General features: G+C 42.1%; 1 pseudogene; it reads right to left on the bottom strand.

Annotated features, from left to right (window-relative positions):
• Nucleotides 1-311: 311 nt before the first annotated feature.
• On the bottom strand, nucleotides 312-17,470 carry LOC112464579 (annotated as a pseudogene).
• Nucleotides 17,471-18,647: the final 1,177 nt, after the last annotated feature.

Below are 18,647 nucleotides of genomic sequence, written 5' to 3'. Positions count from 1 at the left end.
CCCGTTTGGTTTAAGCAACGTGCGAAGGCAACGTGCATAGAACTGGCATAGAAATAGGCGCACGTGTATATAAACAGGGAACTCGCCCCAAGAAATCTATATTATTCATGTCAAAATTAGAGCCTTTAATGGGATTTTAATTGAGATAACATACACAAAAATATCGATCAACATGTACCTAAAGCTTCTTAAACGAATTATCGAATATTTATAAATGACAGCGATATTTTTTATTGAGGCAATATCGATACCGAGTTAGAATCTGAAGTGGGAGGAATTTATTAATTATAAAATTATTATGGAAAACAGAATGCGAGAGGGTAACGTTATATTTTGTTGTCAAATCGCATACAGGAATTCGAGATATCGCAATAGGAGGCGTAAATAAATTCGTTTATCTCGTCGCAGTTAAGTCGTAGTTACTAAAAATTATATGCTATATTTGATGCAACGCTCGCGTATATCGTGTTGCGAGAATGCGCTTTTTAAAAACGCTCTTAGCCGCCTCATAATTTATTGCATGTCGGGCTCTGTTTTCACAGCTACTTAACGATAATTGTCCGCACGTGTTTTAATATAAAATTTACCTTCTCGCTCGAGGACTCGCGGAAAGCGATTAATTGCAATCGAAGCGATAGATTTTTTTCTTTTCTTTTATTTCTATACGGATAAAATATTCCGCGCATTTCTGAACGCAATCTTAGAATTAGAATGTAAAAAACAGATTTCATCGGGAACTCATTAAGATAATTTACGAGGCGATCGAGATCTATCGTAGATCTGTCTTGATCGAGTCTTCGTGGAAAATATTCGCCGTAGAAAGAGTCAGTTGTGCGGAAATGTGACATTATAATTGGAAGTGACATCTTGCAATTTCCTTTAACTTTATCGTTTAATACGGCATATTGATAAATACTACGCGACGCAGCATATTAAATTTTTTTTACGATAATCGATAATTTGATGCAATTCTATGACAAACTTAAAACATGAATTTTTCCTGGTTTTTCGTTCGACTTGTTCCATTTCACGATCTCGGATTATAACCGGTTTATGCAGCTATTCCGGAACTTCGCTTCGTTTCTTTTTTAAGGGAGCACACCTATCTGGAAGCGTTATGTATTTCTGGAATTATTTTATGGAAAAAAATGCAAACTTTATTCGATGAATATTTTCTAATTTAAAAAAATACATTTTTTTAAGAAATAGTAAGAATTTTTTTACCAAAAAATAATAAAGGATATAAAAGATATATGTAGTCAATCTTTCGTTTTTTAGAAGCGCTTTGCAGTGACCAGTGCTGTTGACCACTGCTACATTTTTTATATTTTTCATTCATTTTTGATAAAAAAAATTCTTATTATTTCTTAAAAAATGTAATTTTTTTAATAAGAAAACATTTATCAAAGAAAATTTACAATTTCTTCTAAAAACATCTCAGAAATGCATGTTTTCTTAATAACACTTCCAGGTAAGGGCGTGCCCCCTTAATCACTTATCTTATGATTACGGCGAATATTATTTATAAGTCTCGGACATTCGCGAGCACCAATTCAACCAGTATACAATCGTATTCATGTATGATTTGTTGATTGAGTGACATGTTTATAAACAGCGGTCACTTGTAATTTGTTTCCTTTAGTTTCTTTATTAATCCTCGTTATATTCCGCAGGAAATCACTTCGTCAGTCGTATTCTTGATAAATGCACTATCGTGGCAGGGCGCGATATAATCGTAATTACAAAACACTTATGCTAAAACGAGAATTCTAATCTTCGCAAGTGACGTGAAAATACATACGTCAGAACGAAACGATCTTCGAAATATGAACATCTCGTGTGACCTTTCTCTTTCGTTTTTTCCTCTCTGCTCCTTCACAAAGCCACAGTATAAGTGACAAAGCTCTCATTCACGTCATCCGGAAGAGTTTCACAATATATTGTCGCGTTATTAACACTAGAACAACCAAACTCCGTCAAAGTGACAGATTTCAAATTTCTTATTTTAAATTATCGAAATTATTAAGGTACTTTTGTTGGCATTTATGTTGACTTTTGTTGAGCTAAAAAAATGTTGATATACATATGCTAATTTTTTTCCCATCAATCACCCTAATTTCGAAAATCTATATAGGATATCTACACATATCAAAATAACGCTAATTGTTCTAGTGTTGAGGCACTCGTACGCCTTATAACATAACGCATTAATATAATACGTAATATCTTATCTACTGCGAGAGATTTTTGCGCGACTCGCGGGGGAATCTTATATAATCGCTTGAAAATTTCCACGTTAATCCAGCGAGCAGCTGACCTAATTCGTTTGCTTTATCCATGTAATGATGGAATATATGTAGAATGGATTCTTACATCGTAGATATCACCTGCATTGCGATAATAGAGTCTTCGCATGAAAGTAAGAACTAAATCGTCGATAAGGTGAGAGGACCCCATTCATATTGCATTCGTATATTATTTTTACAAAAAGTGTTTGTCGCAAATGCGACTTTTCTGTTCGTATTGAGCAATTTACCTGATTTAACGATATATTTAATGAGAAAATCTCTATTTTTTTTAATCGACAATGTTTGGCTAGTGTCGTGACAGTTCGACCATTGGTTTTGGTCGGATTAATCGTCACGACTTTTTCGACCATGGGTTTTGGTCGTTTCTAAATTGATATAATCTTTGATACTTACATTTAATTTAATAAAAATGAGATGCTTACATTTAAGTATCGACGTTGTCGATTATAAAAATAGAGATTTTCTCGTTAATCAATTATTGGCAGAAGAATTCGAGGTGTGCTCAAACGCAAATGTAAAAATAGCTGACTTTTATATGTCGCGTTTCGAACTGAGAATAGATAATGCTTGACGTTGCCGAATAAAGAGCGCTCGTGAGCGATAAAAAGTCCCTCGAGGCACGCGTTATCGCCCTTTTACGTTATCGCGATTTCCATGGCTCAAGTACAGTCCGTCGCGTTACCCTGATCTCTTCGGAGTCCGCGATTCAGGGCTGTCAAGAGTGGATACTTTCCGCATCCGCACAGGCCCTTGAAGTCGTCCAGATCCATGGACCAGATCATTCCGCCGCCGAGATTCAGCTTCCTTATTAACTCGGTCTGACAGCGGGACAGATGATTTAATAAACGAGATAAGTCGATAGAAATAAATAAGCGAGCGCATTTAAGCAAATGAATACAGCGTTATCGAGCGCTTCAAGATTGCAAAACACTGCACTGGACTCTTACTTGATGACCATTACGAGTATACAATCGCGTTTATTTTATGAATCACGTGTTTGCATGAGCTGCTCGTGAAACGGATGATGCATCGTAAACATATATATCTGAACATGTAACATGTGAATCTCATACGTCGCACATACCTTTCTCATTACGTCGGATACGTCGTCGTAGCTGACCCACTGATCGTGTTTCGACGCGTACGGACCCACGCGACCCTTCGGATCCTTCGTCACGGACCAGCCGTCGTTCTTTACATTATCGCATATCTGCGTAATGTCGTCAAAGAGTAAAAAAATCTAACAGTGTCCTAATTGTCGTGATTCAATTTATACAGCGTTGCTCTGACTCTTACCTCGTAATAAGCTAGGAAACCGGCTGATTTCGTGAACTTGCCGGGTTCTCCGGGTCCAGCGGCCTTCGCGTGGAAGCCCGGCTGCGAAGGCCCGACCTGATTCTGTGAATTTTCGGACAAGGTGAAGCTCGAGCCGTAGGCGGGTATACCTAGAACGATCATCTCGGCTGGCACGCCCTTATTGATCCAGTACGTCACGGAGAAATTCGCGTTCAGGAACGGGCTGATGTCGTCGGGGTGGCGATAGAGCGGCGCGACATGGCCGGTTTCACTTCCCCAGCCAGTGTGATAGTCGTACGCCACTAAAGCGATCCAATCCACGTGCCGCGCTAATAGCGGGATGCGGGTGTAGCCCCGGTCAACGACGATTTTGCTCGCCGAGACCGCGATGGATAACAGGAGTCCTCGAGATGTGAACGCCTCGCTGAGATCTTCGAGAAGTCCTATGAAGTTTTCGCTGTCCTGCTGAGGACCGCGGCTACAATCGCCCTGTCCGAGATATTTGGTTTTTAATTAATTTCCATAATTAATGTCCCTAGCCTAGCATTTGGGATCTACTGATAAACAGCCAATTTTACTAAAGAAGAACTACATGTACAATATATTTGAAAAATAATTTCTTCTTGTTAAGCTTTTTCTCTAAATCGAAACTAAAATGTCTCCTTTGAATGTTCCGAAGTATCTTTAATATTTCATGTTGAAAGAATTGTTATAATTACACTGAGAAGAAGAGAGAAGATATTTCGGCTTACCTGCCAGCATACTGGAAACTCCCAATCAAGATCCAGACCGTCGAATCCGTACTGCTCGATGATTCTTATGACATATCCGACAAAATTTCTTCTATTCGACCGCGGGCTGCCGGCCAATCTGCTGTACTTGTCGTCCTTTGAGTCGTTCCATCCACCTAGACCGAGCAACACTTTAACGCCGTTTCTTCTTTTAACTTCCGCCGCTTTGTTGAGAAAACTTCTATAGACGTCGACGGAGTCATCAATGTTTAAAAGAAATGTCTCCGCGTCTAGCGTAGCGAAGGCATATACGATGTGGGTGCAAAGCTGCCCGTCGATGTCTTCGGGGGTGAAGCTGCCGAAGCTTGCCCGCCTCCAAGCCCAATTCGTATAGTAACAAACCACCTTTTTTTCCTTTATATTCTTTGCGAGTCTAAATCTCGGCGATAGGCTGCTCTAAGAAATCGACAGAATAAATCTCGCGTTTTTTTTTTAAAGCGCTTTACGTTTGTATTAAAATGATCAAAGTTTATTCATCGCGATACGTACTTGACGTTGAGTAGTATTGCACTTGGTGTTCTCCGGCCAGTCGCATCGGTTTTCGTTCCAGTACAGTCCAGGTGGACAGGACTGTTCCGAGATCTTGCCGAAGTTGCACAGATAATATTTGGTGCAGTCGTTTTTGTGCGGTATGAATAAATGTCCTCCGCAATCTTCCGCGGGTAGTGGACTGGCTTCGATCTCGATGGTATCGTCAATATCTGATTCAGTCGTCGTTGTTGTCGGGGTTGTTGCTGGTGGGATGTATATTGGTCTTGATGATGTAGTGGATTCGTATATTGGACGTTCTGTGGTAGTTGTAGATTCGATGTCGGTTTGGCTGACGTCGATTACAACCGCTCCTGTACCTAATAATCATAAGAAGTAGTATTAAAATGTTATTAAAAAATCATACGTAAAAAATACTATTTAAATATAATCAATATATTTATACTTTTTTTATATAATAGACTCCAAAGTTTTTATATTTTTCTATATATTGTATATGTCGTTAAGATATTTTTCTATTTTGAAAATGATATTAACAGATCTACCTTCTGTAATGGGACACAGCGGGCCCTTCGGATAATTCCTCAAAACTCGATTCATTGTTCTCAATAGCGGACTAGGCTCGCAGCCGCATCTATTTTTGAAGTCGTCCAGATCTAAAGCCCAAACCATACCACCGCCGAGACCAAGTTTCTTGATCAGTTCTGCCTTCAGTTTGATTTGTTGAGCGTCGTCGAAGCTCACCCACTGATCGCCTTTGTATGCGTAAGGTCCGATTCTCCTCTCTTTATCCTGAACAACTGTCCATCCCTTCTTCAACGTTCTTTCACATATCTGTCATAAAAGCAAAAGAATAAATACTCATTTACTCCTGGAATAAATATTATATCTTTTAGGATATAAAAAATTAGTAAATTTTTATTTGCAGCTATTTAATATTTTCTTATATGCATTTTATTAGAAACTTATTTGATGATTTTTTATATTTATGTAGACTTTTATTTTTTAATATTTCTTTTTTTGACATGAATTTACCTCGTAATATGACAAGAAGCCTCTTGCTCTGGTCGCCTCTCCAGCCTCGCCGCCGCCATAGGTTGGCGCGTTTAATCCGTGTACATTTCTCTCCGCAAGTGAAAATGATTGGCCGTACAATGGGGCGCCCATGACCAACTTTTTCGGATTTGCACCTTTCTCTATCCAATAATGGATCGAAAAGTTCTAGTGACAGAGAACTAAGTATTTTTAAAATTTCCGATATTATTAGTATAATTCCCATGCTAAATAATTCTCGAAGTAAAGCTTACGGCATTAAATGTCGGTTCCCAGTCATTTGGTAAAGAATACAGCGGTGCTACGTGGCCAGTCTTTTTGTCCCATTGGCCATGGAAGTCGTACGTCATCACGGATATCCAGTCCAGGTATTTGGACAGGATGGGAACGTCGTATCCCGCGTCGATCACCCTCTTGCTTGGCGATACGGCCGCGGAGAGAAGTAATCCTCGAGGCTTGAACTCGTTGCTCAGTTCCTTCACCAGTTCAGCGAAGCTTTGCTTGTCAGACTCCGGGCCCTTGTTGCAGTCCACTTGCCAGCATACCGGATATTCCCAATCGAGATCGAGACCCTCGAAACCATACTTCTCGATGAAGACAAGAACTTGCGTTATAAATCTTCGCCTAGCCGACGGCGAGTTTACCAGTCTACTGTATTTGTCGCCGGCCGAATCGTTCCAGCCTCCCAGTGCCATCAGCACCTTCAGACCCTTTGCCTTGAACGCCGCCACCCTTTCGTAAAACTTGTTGTCTATATCGGCCCAGGGATCGTGGGATTTCATCGTTAAGCTGCTACCGTCGAGCACGGAGAATCCATAAAGCACATGAGTACAGAGATCGGAATCTATATCTTCCGGTACGAATCTGCCACCCTCTTGCCGATACCAGGCCCAGTTAGTGAAATAGCAGATGACTTTGAACTCGCCGGAACTGTCGTGTGAAACGCGATCCACTGTCGTAGTCGTCTGTATCGCTTGCGTGGGTTTGACGGTCCACGTCGTCATCGTTGGCGGGGGTGGCTTCGATTCTACGGGCTTCAGAGGCCTGTCGTGCTCCTTCGGCGGTTCCGCTAGCACCCGCTGAATCGTGTGCATCAGTGGATGTGGTCCGTTGTCGCATCGTCCGCGGAAATCGTCCAAATCCAGAGCCCATACCATACCACCGCCCAAACCCATATCGCGCACGAACTGCGCCTTCCGCCTGATCATCTCCGAGTCGTCAAAACTAACCCATTGGCTGCCCTTGTAAGCGTACGGACCCATTCTGCCCTCCGGATCCTGCACAACCGTCCATCCACGATTGCGTACTCGATCGCAGATTTCGTAGTAAGACAGAAAACCGGCAGCTCGGGTGAACTCTCCGGCGTTCCCAGCGCTGGCCGGTGAATTCAGACCAGTTCCAGCTCTGGGATCGTGGATTGAGAAGGACTGTCCGTACAACGGCATGCCCATGACAATGCTCCTGGGTGGTGCACCCTTCGAGATCCAATAGTTAATCGAGTAGTTAGCGTTGAAGTAGTAGAACTCATCGTCCGGATGATAATATAAAGGCGCAACATGACCGGTACGTTTGTCCCATTGTCCGTGATAGTCATACGCCATGACGGCGATCCAGTCCAAATACTTGGCCAATGCTGGGACGTCGTAGCCCTTGTCAATCACCTTCTTGCTCGGCGAGACCGCTGCCGAGAGAAGCAATCCTTTTGGCTTGAATTCAGCGCTTAATTCCCGCAATATAGCTGCAAAGCTCTCTTTATCCGAATCTGGACCCTTGTTGCAATTTACCTGTTGCCAAAATTTGAAAAGAATTGTCAATAACTGAAAATGATTATAAATAATTTGCAGATTATATACAAAAAGTACGAAAAACAGAACTTTAAATAAAGATATAAAATACTATATCTAAATTTTATATTTAAATCTTAAAATATTATTCAAAATATTTACAGAGATACAATAAAAAAAAAAACACGAAAACTCGAACACTTGTATTAATATTATTAAATAAAAAAGAATTGCGCTCACCTGCCAGCAAACAGGATACTCCCAATCCAAGTCCAATCCGTCAAAACCGTATTTTTCGATAAACTGAATGGCATGATTGATGAATTTCTTCCTAGCGGATGGACTATTCACCAATCGGCTGTACTTGTCGCCGGCGGAATCGTTCCATCCGCCCAGTGCGAGGAGCACCTTAAGACCCCGCTTTTTATACGCTACCACCCGCTCGTAGAAACGATTGTCATAGTCCGCCCAGGAATCATGCGCCTTAATCACCAGCTCGGAATAATCTAGCACTGCGAAACCGTACACGATATGCGTGCATAGAGTGTGATCGATGTGTTCCGGCAAGTAACGGCCGATCCCACGACGGTACCAGGCCCAATTTGTAAAGTAACACACAACCTTGTAGTAGCCGGATAATGGGGATACCTTGTCGGGGTCTATAATCGCCGGGGGCAAAGTCGACGTAGGTCGAGTCGTGGTTGACGTGGTCGATGCCTTTTCCGTAGTAAATACCGGTGCCTTTTCCGTAGTAAATGCCGGATGAGTGATCGGTTTCTGTGAGATTGATGGCCGAGAGGATGCCGTCGTTGTTGCCGACTGCGTGGTAAATTCCTTGTCGCCATCGTCCGTGCACTTCGCCCGGGACGGCCAATCGCAGATACGAGTCTCGCTGTTGAAGTGTAAACCCGGCGCGCAGCTGAACACTTCCTGGCGACCCCAAAGGCACGCCTGGTAGCTCGTGCAGTCGCCCGATACGCCGCTGTAGCTGCCGGGGATGCATGCCTGAAATAATCGCCATAATGATACCTGATATCAATATCAATTATCGAACTGTCATGCGATAAACGGATGAATTAAAATGATGAATATTGCCGGATATATCACGGAGAAGATATGATGCATCAGACTAAAAACGTTTACGTTAATAATCGCATATATTAACGTGCGAGTGATTACTGGCGTTCAACACTATTGTACGTCTATTTATTTAATTTATGTATTTATTTATATTACTTACGGGTGGGACGGTGTCTTTTTCCATGAGCAGGGCATTCTTATGGGGTTTATCGGCGCATGGATTCTTGAAGGCCCAGTCGCACATGTTCTTCTCGGTATTCCAATTTAGGCCTGGACCGCACTGCTGCGAGACGAGATCGCCGTTCACGCAGACGAGAAAGCTCGTGCACGAATCCGGATAGGGATAATATTGTCCATGTTCGCATGGTGTTTGCGGTTTTTGCGTCGATCCCATAATAACGATAGGTTTCGACGTAGTGAGTTTCGTGGTCGCCATCGTCGTCGTCGTCGTCGTCGTCGTCGTCGTCGTCGTCGTTGTTGTCCTCGTTGTCGTTGGCCTGGTAACTTTGGCGGTTGTAGTGGACGGTCTCTTCGTTGAGCTCCATGAAGGACTGCTTGTCGTCGAGGTCGAACCTGAAGAAGAGACAAAAGTTCATAAAACGCACGTTGTATTTTGTAAAAATCAAGCGTTAAGATAAATTAAATTGACACCTCGGTAAGAGATTTTATACGTTCCTTGCGCGACGCAGTTTAGAAGAAGAAGACTTAGTATCATATAGAGATGCTGAAATAGTAAGACCATGGTTTTCGCAGACGCAACGTGAGAGAACGACGCGCAAACAAGTCAGCGTAGCTTGTACCCTTGCCAATGCAAGCGATCTTCTTCGCTTTGCTACGGACAGCAAAGGGGGAGGATGCAAGAATGCTCCTTGGCCGGAGGCGACAGTATTTAAATGGAGAAGATATGCGATACGCGACAATATTTGCATACGCACGACGATTCGCAAACAGGTTTGCGTTCACATTTATCCACGTGCTCGCTTATCGAAATAATTTTTATAATTTATTAAGGAGTCAATGTCATTTCGATGATAATTTTCTCGTTAATGTTAACGGGTTAATGCCATCAACTCCACAAAGGGGCAAAGATTCATATTTTGCCATCGATCGTCGCGTGCGATCTCGTATCAAATGGTCAATCTGCGCGCCGATTATTACTCGTTGTTGCCTCGTCCGATCGTTTCGAGTCATGTAATCACCGTTTAAATTCTTTGGCAAATAGAAGGAGAAAAAGACAGAGAGAGAAAAAGACAGGCTGATCAACAATTAACGTATCCGGTTGATAAGAATAGGTAGTCTTACCAGTTTCTGCTTGACATTTTGCCGCAGATGGCCAATCGCACAGTTGTCGTTTCGCGTCCCAGTGTAATCCTGGCGCGCACTGTTCGCGCTTCAACTCACCGCGGACACATCTGTAATAATGTCCGCAGTTCGCGGGATCGCTATAATACTCGCCGCTGGTGCAGCTTGTTCCCGGCGTGGCGTTAATCGGTTTCCGCGTCGTGGTAACTGTCGGCCGCGTAATCGGTGCACTGTTAAGAATAATTTTTTCAATATAGTGAAGGAAGAATTAATAAAAGTTTAAGCTAATTAGATATAACTAAATAAGATGACTATATATTTGCATACAGTAATATATTAAAGATTTTGGTTCATTTCGGACTCTCCCGATTTAACAAAGAAAAGATTGAAATATAGAGCAATCGTGATTTGTTTTTAAGATTTTTATTTACCTCGATGTAGTCGTGCTGCTAGGCGCTATACTCGGTTTTTGAGTCCCGTTAGGCTTTGTTACGTTCTCCGGTATTTTGCTGGGCTTCTGGCTGGTCCAGGTCCACGTGGGCCATGTGGTCCTGGTCGTTTGCTGAGTCGTGGTGCTGGGTCTGCTCGGTCTCTCCGTCCACGTGGGCCACGTGGTAGCTTTAGACGTGGACGTTGTCATTGGCGTGGTAGGGTGTGGATTGCCCTCCGCGGCGTCGCTGTGAGTAGTTAGAGTCGGTGCTTGGGGTGTCACCGGCTGCGGTGGACGTTGGCAGTTCTCCGAGATGGATGCCGACAAGCGACCTATCAATCGAAATAATTATATCAAAACTATTCGAGGTAATATCAAATATAATCTTAAAAAAATAACAATATGTGTAATAATGAATATGTTATAGCGAGTAATAATAATAACTTAAAATAATATATCGAAAGTATAAACATAATACTAACAAAAATAATATAACACGCACCTAGCGCACGATTTATGGTTTTCAACAGAGGATACGACTCCAAGCAGCAGATATTCTGAAAATCGTCTAGATCAACGGTCCACATTGTAGCACCTCCATAGCCATTTCCCATGATGTATTTGCCTTTAGCATAAACACTCTCTCGATCTTCGAAACCTATCCATTGATCCTCGAAGTGAGCGCTCGGGCCTGAAATTTTAATGCAGAATGTATAAATATATGTATATTTTTCTAATGTAATATAATATCTGAGATACGTCGTGCATAGTTACTTACCAACTCCTACTTTCCAATTGCGCCGCTTGATCCTCTCGCAAATCTCATAATACGCCAACATTCCAGGCTGCTTGGTGAACTCTCCTGGCTTACCGGGACCGGTCGTGGGGTCACCCAGATCGGCTTGGCTCGCCGTCGAAAGTCGGTAGGACTGCCCGTATAACGGGATACCGACTAGAAGCTTGGATTTCTCAGCACCGAGACCGACGAGATAATTCATAGTAAAGTTCTGTAATATTTCCGAACGTGTTATGTCACGCGATTTGCGGCTTTCGCGCGATTCAAACTTACGACGTTGTAATAGGGTTTGCTGTCGCCTGGTGACCCGAACAAGGGCGCTATGTGTGCCAGCTTGGATTCCCACGATCCATGGTAATCATACGTCATTACCGACATGAAGTCGACGGCCTCCGAGATCTCGCGTACCTCGTACGCTTTGTCGATGACCTCTTTGTATCCCGACAGGGCAACGGCCAGTAGAAGAGGCGGCTCCTGCTTGTTGAACTCCTCCCTCAGCTCTTGCACCAGCTTAGTGAAGTTCGGCTTGTCGGAATCTGGACCTTTCTTGCAGTCGCTCTGCCAGCACTTAGGATAGCTCCACTCGAGCGATAGACCGTCGAAATTGTGCATCTTCAGAAAGTTCACCGTGGCAACGACAAATTTACGACGGGCGACGCCGCTGCTGATCAATCGAGAGTACTTATCGCCGGAACTGTCGGTCCAGCCACCTAGAGCCAGTAGTATTCTCGACCCTTTGATGGAGGTCACTCGCTGGTACAGATCTGGAACGAATTATTCAGATTCAGAGAATTATTCGGTCGAATCTCTTAAAGAAGAGATGTATAAATTGCAAACTTGTATAAATTGCAAACTTAATCCAGTCCTGCTCCGAATTCTTCAAATATCTCGGAAATCGAAATTAGAATGAATTAGCATGCTCACTATTTTCGATGTCGGCCCAAGGATCAAACGGCTGAACCAACAGCGTCTCGGGGTTCAATCCGGCAAAGGCGTAGACAATGTCGGTACAGAGACCCGAGTCCAGCTGTTCCGGCACGAATTTGCCGTCTCCTTTGCGATACAGCGCCCAGGATGTCATGTAACACGCTACTCGCGGACCGGTCTGCTGCAACTTTTTTTTCGGCGACGTTGTCGATGTACCTTGACCGACAATTTTATCGAAAACATTAAGCTTGCAGATCTGTGGGGACCCCGCTAGGGTGGCCGCCACGCAGCGTCCCTTTATCGGGTCAAAGAACCGATTATGCCCGCAATGACCATGATGCAGCACTCCTAAAGAAAAAAAAACGCATTGATGAAAAAATGCATGAATTCCGTGATCACTGAATGGGGTATAAATTCGACTTTTACGATTTCTGATTAATTTGATGCCATAAGCACTACCTTTGACGCAGGAATAAAACGCGGAACAATTTTCCGGGTCCCTGGTGAGACCATCCTTCGGACATTTTTTTGGCCGGAGCATCCTCGTAATGTCCCAAGGATCGTACTGCGGCGTTTAACATCGGCCAAGGATTTCCGCAGATACCCTATGGAATTTAAATTGCAACATTTATATGTATATTAAATATGATTATTGCTGTTTAATGATAAAAACACGTATAACAGAGAGAGATAAGATTGAAATCGTTCTCTTATAAATTTACTAATTTTGATATAATAAATTTCTTCTTTTATCATGGTACCGATGAAAATTTTAACGACACCTAATGAGACCCCGAAAATAAATTAATTACCTGAAAATCATCTAAATCCAGCGACCATAACGAAACCCCGCCGAGTCCCATCGCCCGGACAAACGCCGTTTTAATTTTAACCGATATAGGGTCGTCGTAGCCAATCCACTGATCGCCGCGCTTCACATACGGTCCTTCCTCATCTCTGCCAGAGATCCACAAACCTGTTTCCAATTTCTCACACACCTACAAAGAACGATTGTCTCTTAATTAATTCACACGAACATTCTAAGTTCTAAAAGTTAATATGGAACTCACCTCATAATAAGCTAATTTTCCGTTTCGCCATTCAGTGTAAGCACCCTTTTTGCCAGGTTTCTGAATAGGCGCGCCGACATCGGTGAGATTATCGAACTTGAGAGTGTATCCCTGACCAAAGACTGGAATAGCAAGAATGATCTTCGACCGTTGCTCGGCGCTGACTTGCTCGACCCATTTGCTCGCGTTTTGCACGATAAAACTCAAGGGTCCCGGATGGAGGACGGGGTGATCCGTTCTCTCGCAAGAGGGACAAACCAGAACGTCCCGCCAACTTTTCAGGATTATCAGATCAACGATCGATACGAGTTCTGGATCCACGGGTTCCTCCGGTTTCAATGCCACCGCGAGAGTGTATCCCTTTCTGGCTAATGGGGCGCCGATTAGCTTCAGCATAATCTTGAATTGTGGCCAGTCCTGAGCGGCGGTTGGCCAATCGAGTTCGATACCGTCGAAGCGGTATTCCTCGAGGAATTTGAGAATAGATTCCCGCAACGGGAAGTTAGTCGAGAGATTGGCATTTCGTTGAATAACTAGGCTGTGATGTGGACTTGGATGGATGGATATTAGCACGCGCAGCGCTGGATCCTTCAAGCGAAGTCCCGTGGCAGCGTTGTATCCGCCTAGCAGAATAATAGAAGTTGATATTGATTCTTAAATAATCTATTATTTAATCTAAAATATTTTAAAATATTGTATCTCTAAATTAAATAATATTTTTGTATATTTTTATTTGATAATTTTGACGAAAAGTATACACGGTACCTTTAATTCGGTCATATTCTGGATCGTTGGGTACAACGGAGTTCTTTCTATCTATAACAGATATTAAAATAATAAAATTAACAATTTAAATATAAAAATAACTTTTATACAACTACAAATATTATTTACCGATGGTAGCTGTGGAGTATATCAGATGGGTGCACTTGTAATCTGGCACATTTTGCGGATACAAAGAGAACGGTTCTGCTCTATGAACGGCTTCAGAGTTGAAGCGGCAGACAATTTTGGGCTCGATGATCTGCTGCGTCCTTCGCAAGGTCGGCGGTGCCACAGGTTCGATCCAGATTGATTCATGATCCGGACCGACACCGAAAAAAGGCGCCTCGCGATGCTCCACTGCATCTCTCAAGGGCAATCTCGTCTCGCTATGAATATGAGCAATATACTTGTACTATTACATATATTAAATCTAATATTAAGTCTATAAACTTTACAAGCACAATGCAACATATATATTTCATCTATATATACATATATTATTAAGTGCTATATACTTTTATTAAATCGTGAAAAATAAAAGAGCGATTAAACAATATTTGCATTGAAAATAAAAATAAAATTATAAACAGCACACTCTTTAAAGGCCTGGGCACACAGAAAAACTTAAGCAGTAAGGAAATCAACAGTTTGAATTCGCTACCGCTTACGTTATGTCTTAAGTTCCTGTGCAATGATTGGCTGATTTGCTTACTGCTTAAGCTTTTCTATGTGCCCGGGCCTTTATAAAGAATATAAAGCTTTAATTCTCAATTTGAAATTTTTCAATTTTTGGACATACCGCATCTCTTAATAAAAATCTGGAAAAAAACTCAAATAGATCAAGAAAATAATTTCAACAAATTTAAATGTACATATTATTGAAAAATAATTTTCAAGATTTATTTAAAATTATTTGGAAGAAGAAAATATATTATTATCTTGTAATCAAAGATAGGTACTGGAGGGAATATATCGAAAAGAAAATATCGCAATCTCACGGATTTCCTTACGCAAGAGCTAAAAGACTATAATATGTAAATCACGATTGTGATTTTTTTACGAAAAAGAGTGTGAACGTCGGAGGATCAGAGAGCTTTAGCCGTTTAAATGCATTGTGAATAGTCACCTCTCGAAGTCGTTTCGGAATGTTGGATTCAATTTAGCGTCCAGCACGTTGTCCGGCAACGATTCGACCGCGTCGCGCAAGGGATACCTATGCGAGCCGAACTCATCGTAATCTAAATCATTTGACAGGCGACCGGAGGTCGGCGAGCTTTCGACGGCGTCTCTCCGGAACGAGGGATGGAGCCCGTGCTGTTGCCGATGGTGGTCCGACGGCGGCGGGGGAGGCAGGATCTCTCGGACCGGTACTCGATTCGAGGGAACGGCCGACGATAAACTAACCAGCCAAGTCAAGATAATCCAAGCCGCCATAGCTCGCTGAAATGACAAATCGCATTGACAGTTTTTTTTTTTACGTCCCTTCGAGTAGAACCTGCTTGTGGAGAGAGCATCCTTTCTGCGTTGCTCGAATTAAAATGCGCTGTTTTTACGCGGTTTCTAAAGGCCGTAGCCGGTTTACCGGAGTGCCGAGACTGCCGAGTATACTACTCGGCTAGAACGTAAGTAGGAGGCTACGGTACACTTCGACGTCGGAATGCATTTCAAGCTGGAGTACGCGTCGGTTTGTTTACCTGCGCCTTCAAGATATCCCGATCTCTCGTTCGTTCCAAGACAAGCACGAAAAATCGTGACACGAAAAAGAGTCGGCCTTGAAGGCGCGAAGACTCTTGTCCGCTCCGTATCGTCTTTTTGTTTTTCTCGCGCGCGTGTCTTATTTATTGTTCGATTTCCAGTTAGGCCCGTCAATAACCGGTAATTACTTATGCGGCACGCAACGAATTTAATAACGAGACTACCGACCCGATTTAGAATATTTATGAGGCACAGAATGAATGTAAACTTCTACCTGTGCTTTCTTCAGAATAAATATATTTTAAGTATGTTCATATATATTTATACGTCGTTGTCGCCGTGTTATATGAAAAAAATTATCGCAAATAAGCTGAAAAATGCAAGCAAATAGCTGAGCGTCACAGATTAAAATCAGTGATTCATATAATCCCGTTAAAACAGCTTATGTACCCCATAATAAAAGGAGATTTGTTAGCTTAACGGCACAACATCGCTTAGAGTTATAGCCACACGGTATGCATAAAATCTTGTTAACAATTTTTAATTTAAACATTTTTCCAGTTTTATCTTGACAATACGGCATACCATTAACTATCGTTCAGCATATATTCATGTAGTCATTCATATTCATTAGTCGTATGTTTAGAACAAGATAATTTTTATCGATATATTTTACTATCTGGAGAAACGGTTTTTCCGAAAATTTTTACTTTTGGCGCTTTCAGCATCTGCCAGTATGCAGGTACTCTATTGTCACTTTAAGAAACAAAATTGGAGAATTTCCATCATCTAAGTTATCCGAGAACAAAAACTCGATGGCACTCGTGTCGTCTATTAAAAATGCGGATCTCGTCGGAGGAAGAGACGATATGAATGATGAGGTATCGCGCGAGGCACGCGTGAGGTTTCATTGCACTTTTGCAAACAGCTATGCCAACGCGAATTCTTCCTGTTCGTCATTAATCTTTTAGACTTAGACACAAACGTCTTTAAACAATAATCAAAGAAGTACGATGGAAACGTTAATAAATTTTCTTTTAAAGTATTATCTCTCACTGAAAATGCAACGAAGCGTTAAAATAAACTTTTTATACTTTTGTTATAAATACAAAGTGGCATCGCGGTTAATTTACAGATTCTTGCTAAAAAAAATTAGATTGTTAATAGAAATAATACGTTAAATTTACTGCTATTTTCCTCGTGTGCATTCAGTTAATGAGGATACGATTGCTTCATTGAAGCATGTAAATGACGCATCCAGTGATTAGCGACTTTGCTGTTGTATCGAACGCATTCCTTGCAATTATCTTTTTTTTCTCTTGGAGGTCAAAACAATTTATTTCATGCAATCTTAACGTAGCGTAAAGAAATTTTGATTTTTGAAGTAAATAAAGATAAAATTTAATTTAGATTTTGCAGCTGACGACGAATATCCATCACGTCATTAAAAGTGTCAATGTGAATTCTTCAAACGAAATCTTCAACGAAGATATTATCAGAGTCTGATATCGCAAAATGTATAACATTTCACAATATGACCAGTCTTACACCATCCGGATCGCAGTTTCCAGTCTCGAGTTCGGAAAACCGGGAAATTTTCTCGCGCGATCGACGTACGTTATTAAACGGACCTTCCTGATTCCTCTTCCGCGGCACCGATGCTTATAAACTGTCACTGACAGGACTCGATGAAGCACTTGTCTGAGGTGGCGCGCGATCTGACCATGCGGGAGCGGGGTCCCGCCGGGGGTCTCCTCGAGAGGTGCGCGTGATGAATTTTAAAAGACACCACCGAGAGCGGCGGGGAGGGCCAACAATCTGGTATTCCGGACGCGCGAGGACGTCCATATATACCTACTCCTCCATCCAAGAGGGCCCCGCCATCCTGCCTGCTGAACCCCCCGCTCTGCGGCGACCTTGACCACGAGAAGAGCATGACTTCTCGTTCGCGCGTAAACGCCCCGAGTTCCGCACGAAATCTCATTAGATTTAGATCGCTACTTCCCCTCAGAAAGGTTCGTCAATCACCGAGCGATGAACGCCAGGTGTGTATGCGAATTGACTCGTCGAAGAAGTCTGAGTGCTATCCTGATATAATTAAATTGCCACCGTTTCTAAACCGTTCTATTAGCACTTCTATTATCGGTGAACACGAAGGAAACTCCCTTTTGTTTGTAGCTGATGCTATCGCGAATGATCTCTGAATAAACTGCAATGCGCGATAAGTACTGCTTCAAATGAGTATGCATTTCTTCTCTGTACGCGTTCATTCCAATAGTTGACGTTACTGCTCGTATAAGGGAAGTTATTGTTTTCTTTTCTTTTAAAAAGGGAAGTCTTTCTTTCAGTCATTTTATAGCTCGAAAATTACAGACATTCCCGCCAAGTAAGAATCGCTTTCAGACTGGTCAAGAAATCTTTAGAAAAACAACCGGTTCTTTTAAGATCCTATGTATGCGATTCCTTAACTTCACGACGAGACCTTCAAACTTCGCTCGCGGTTATTAACGGGTCATACGGCGGTTATTGTATTGGAACAAATATAGAACGGAGAGACGGAACATTATAGTGTATGTGTATACATTAGAAAGGATTCTCGCCATTAGATAACGGTGTCGCGAATTTTTAATCATTTGGGCGAGAAGTCGTCGTCATTATGTAGTTTCTTGCGACATCTTATAACGGTACATTTTTTAAAAATACAGTGATTAGTTTTGCAATTAATATTTTAACTACAATCAAAACTACAGATAAAAATAAAAGCTTATTCGTAAAGAATTCGCACCATCGTGCCAGAAACGGCACGAAATTTGACACCAGATGACAGAAGCTGACGACGAGAGAAGCTGCAACGGAGAAG

Source organism: Temnothorax curvispinosus, unplaced genomic scaffold, assembly GCF_003070985.1.
Source record: "Temnothorax curvispinosus isolate PA1 unplaced genomic scaffold, ASM307098v1 QBEX01014331.1, whole genome shotgun sequence".
NCBI classification, from domain to species: Eukaryota; Metazoa; Arthropoda; class Insecta; order Hymenoptera; family Formicidae; genus Temnothorax; species Temnothorax curvispinosus.
This window is presented reverse-complemented; position numbering and strand designations above follow the sequence as displayed.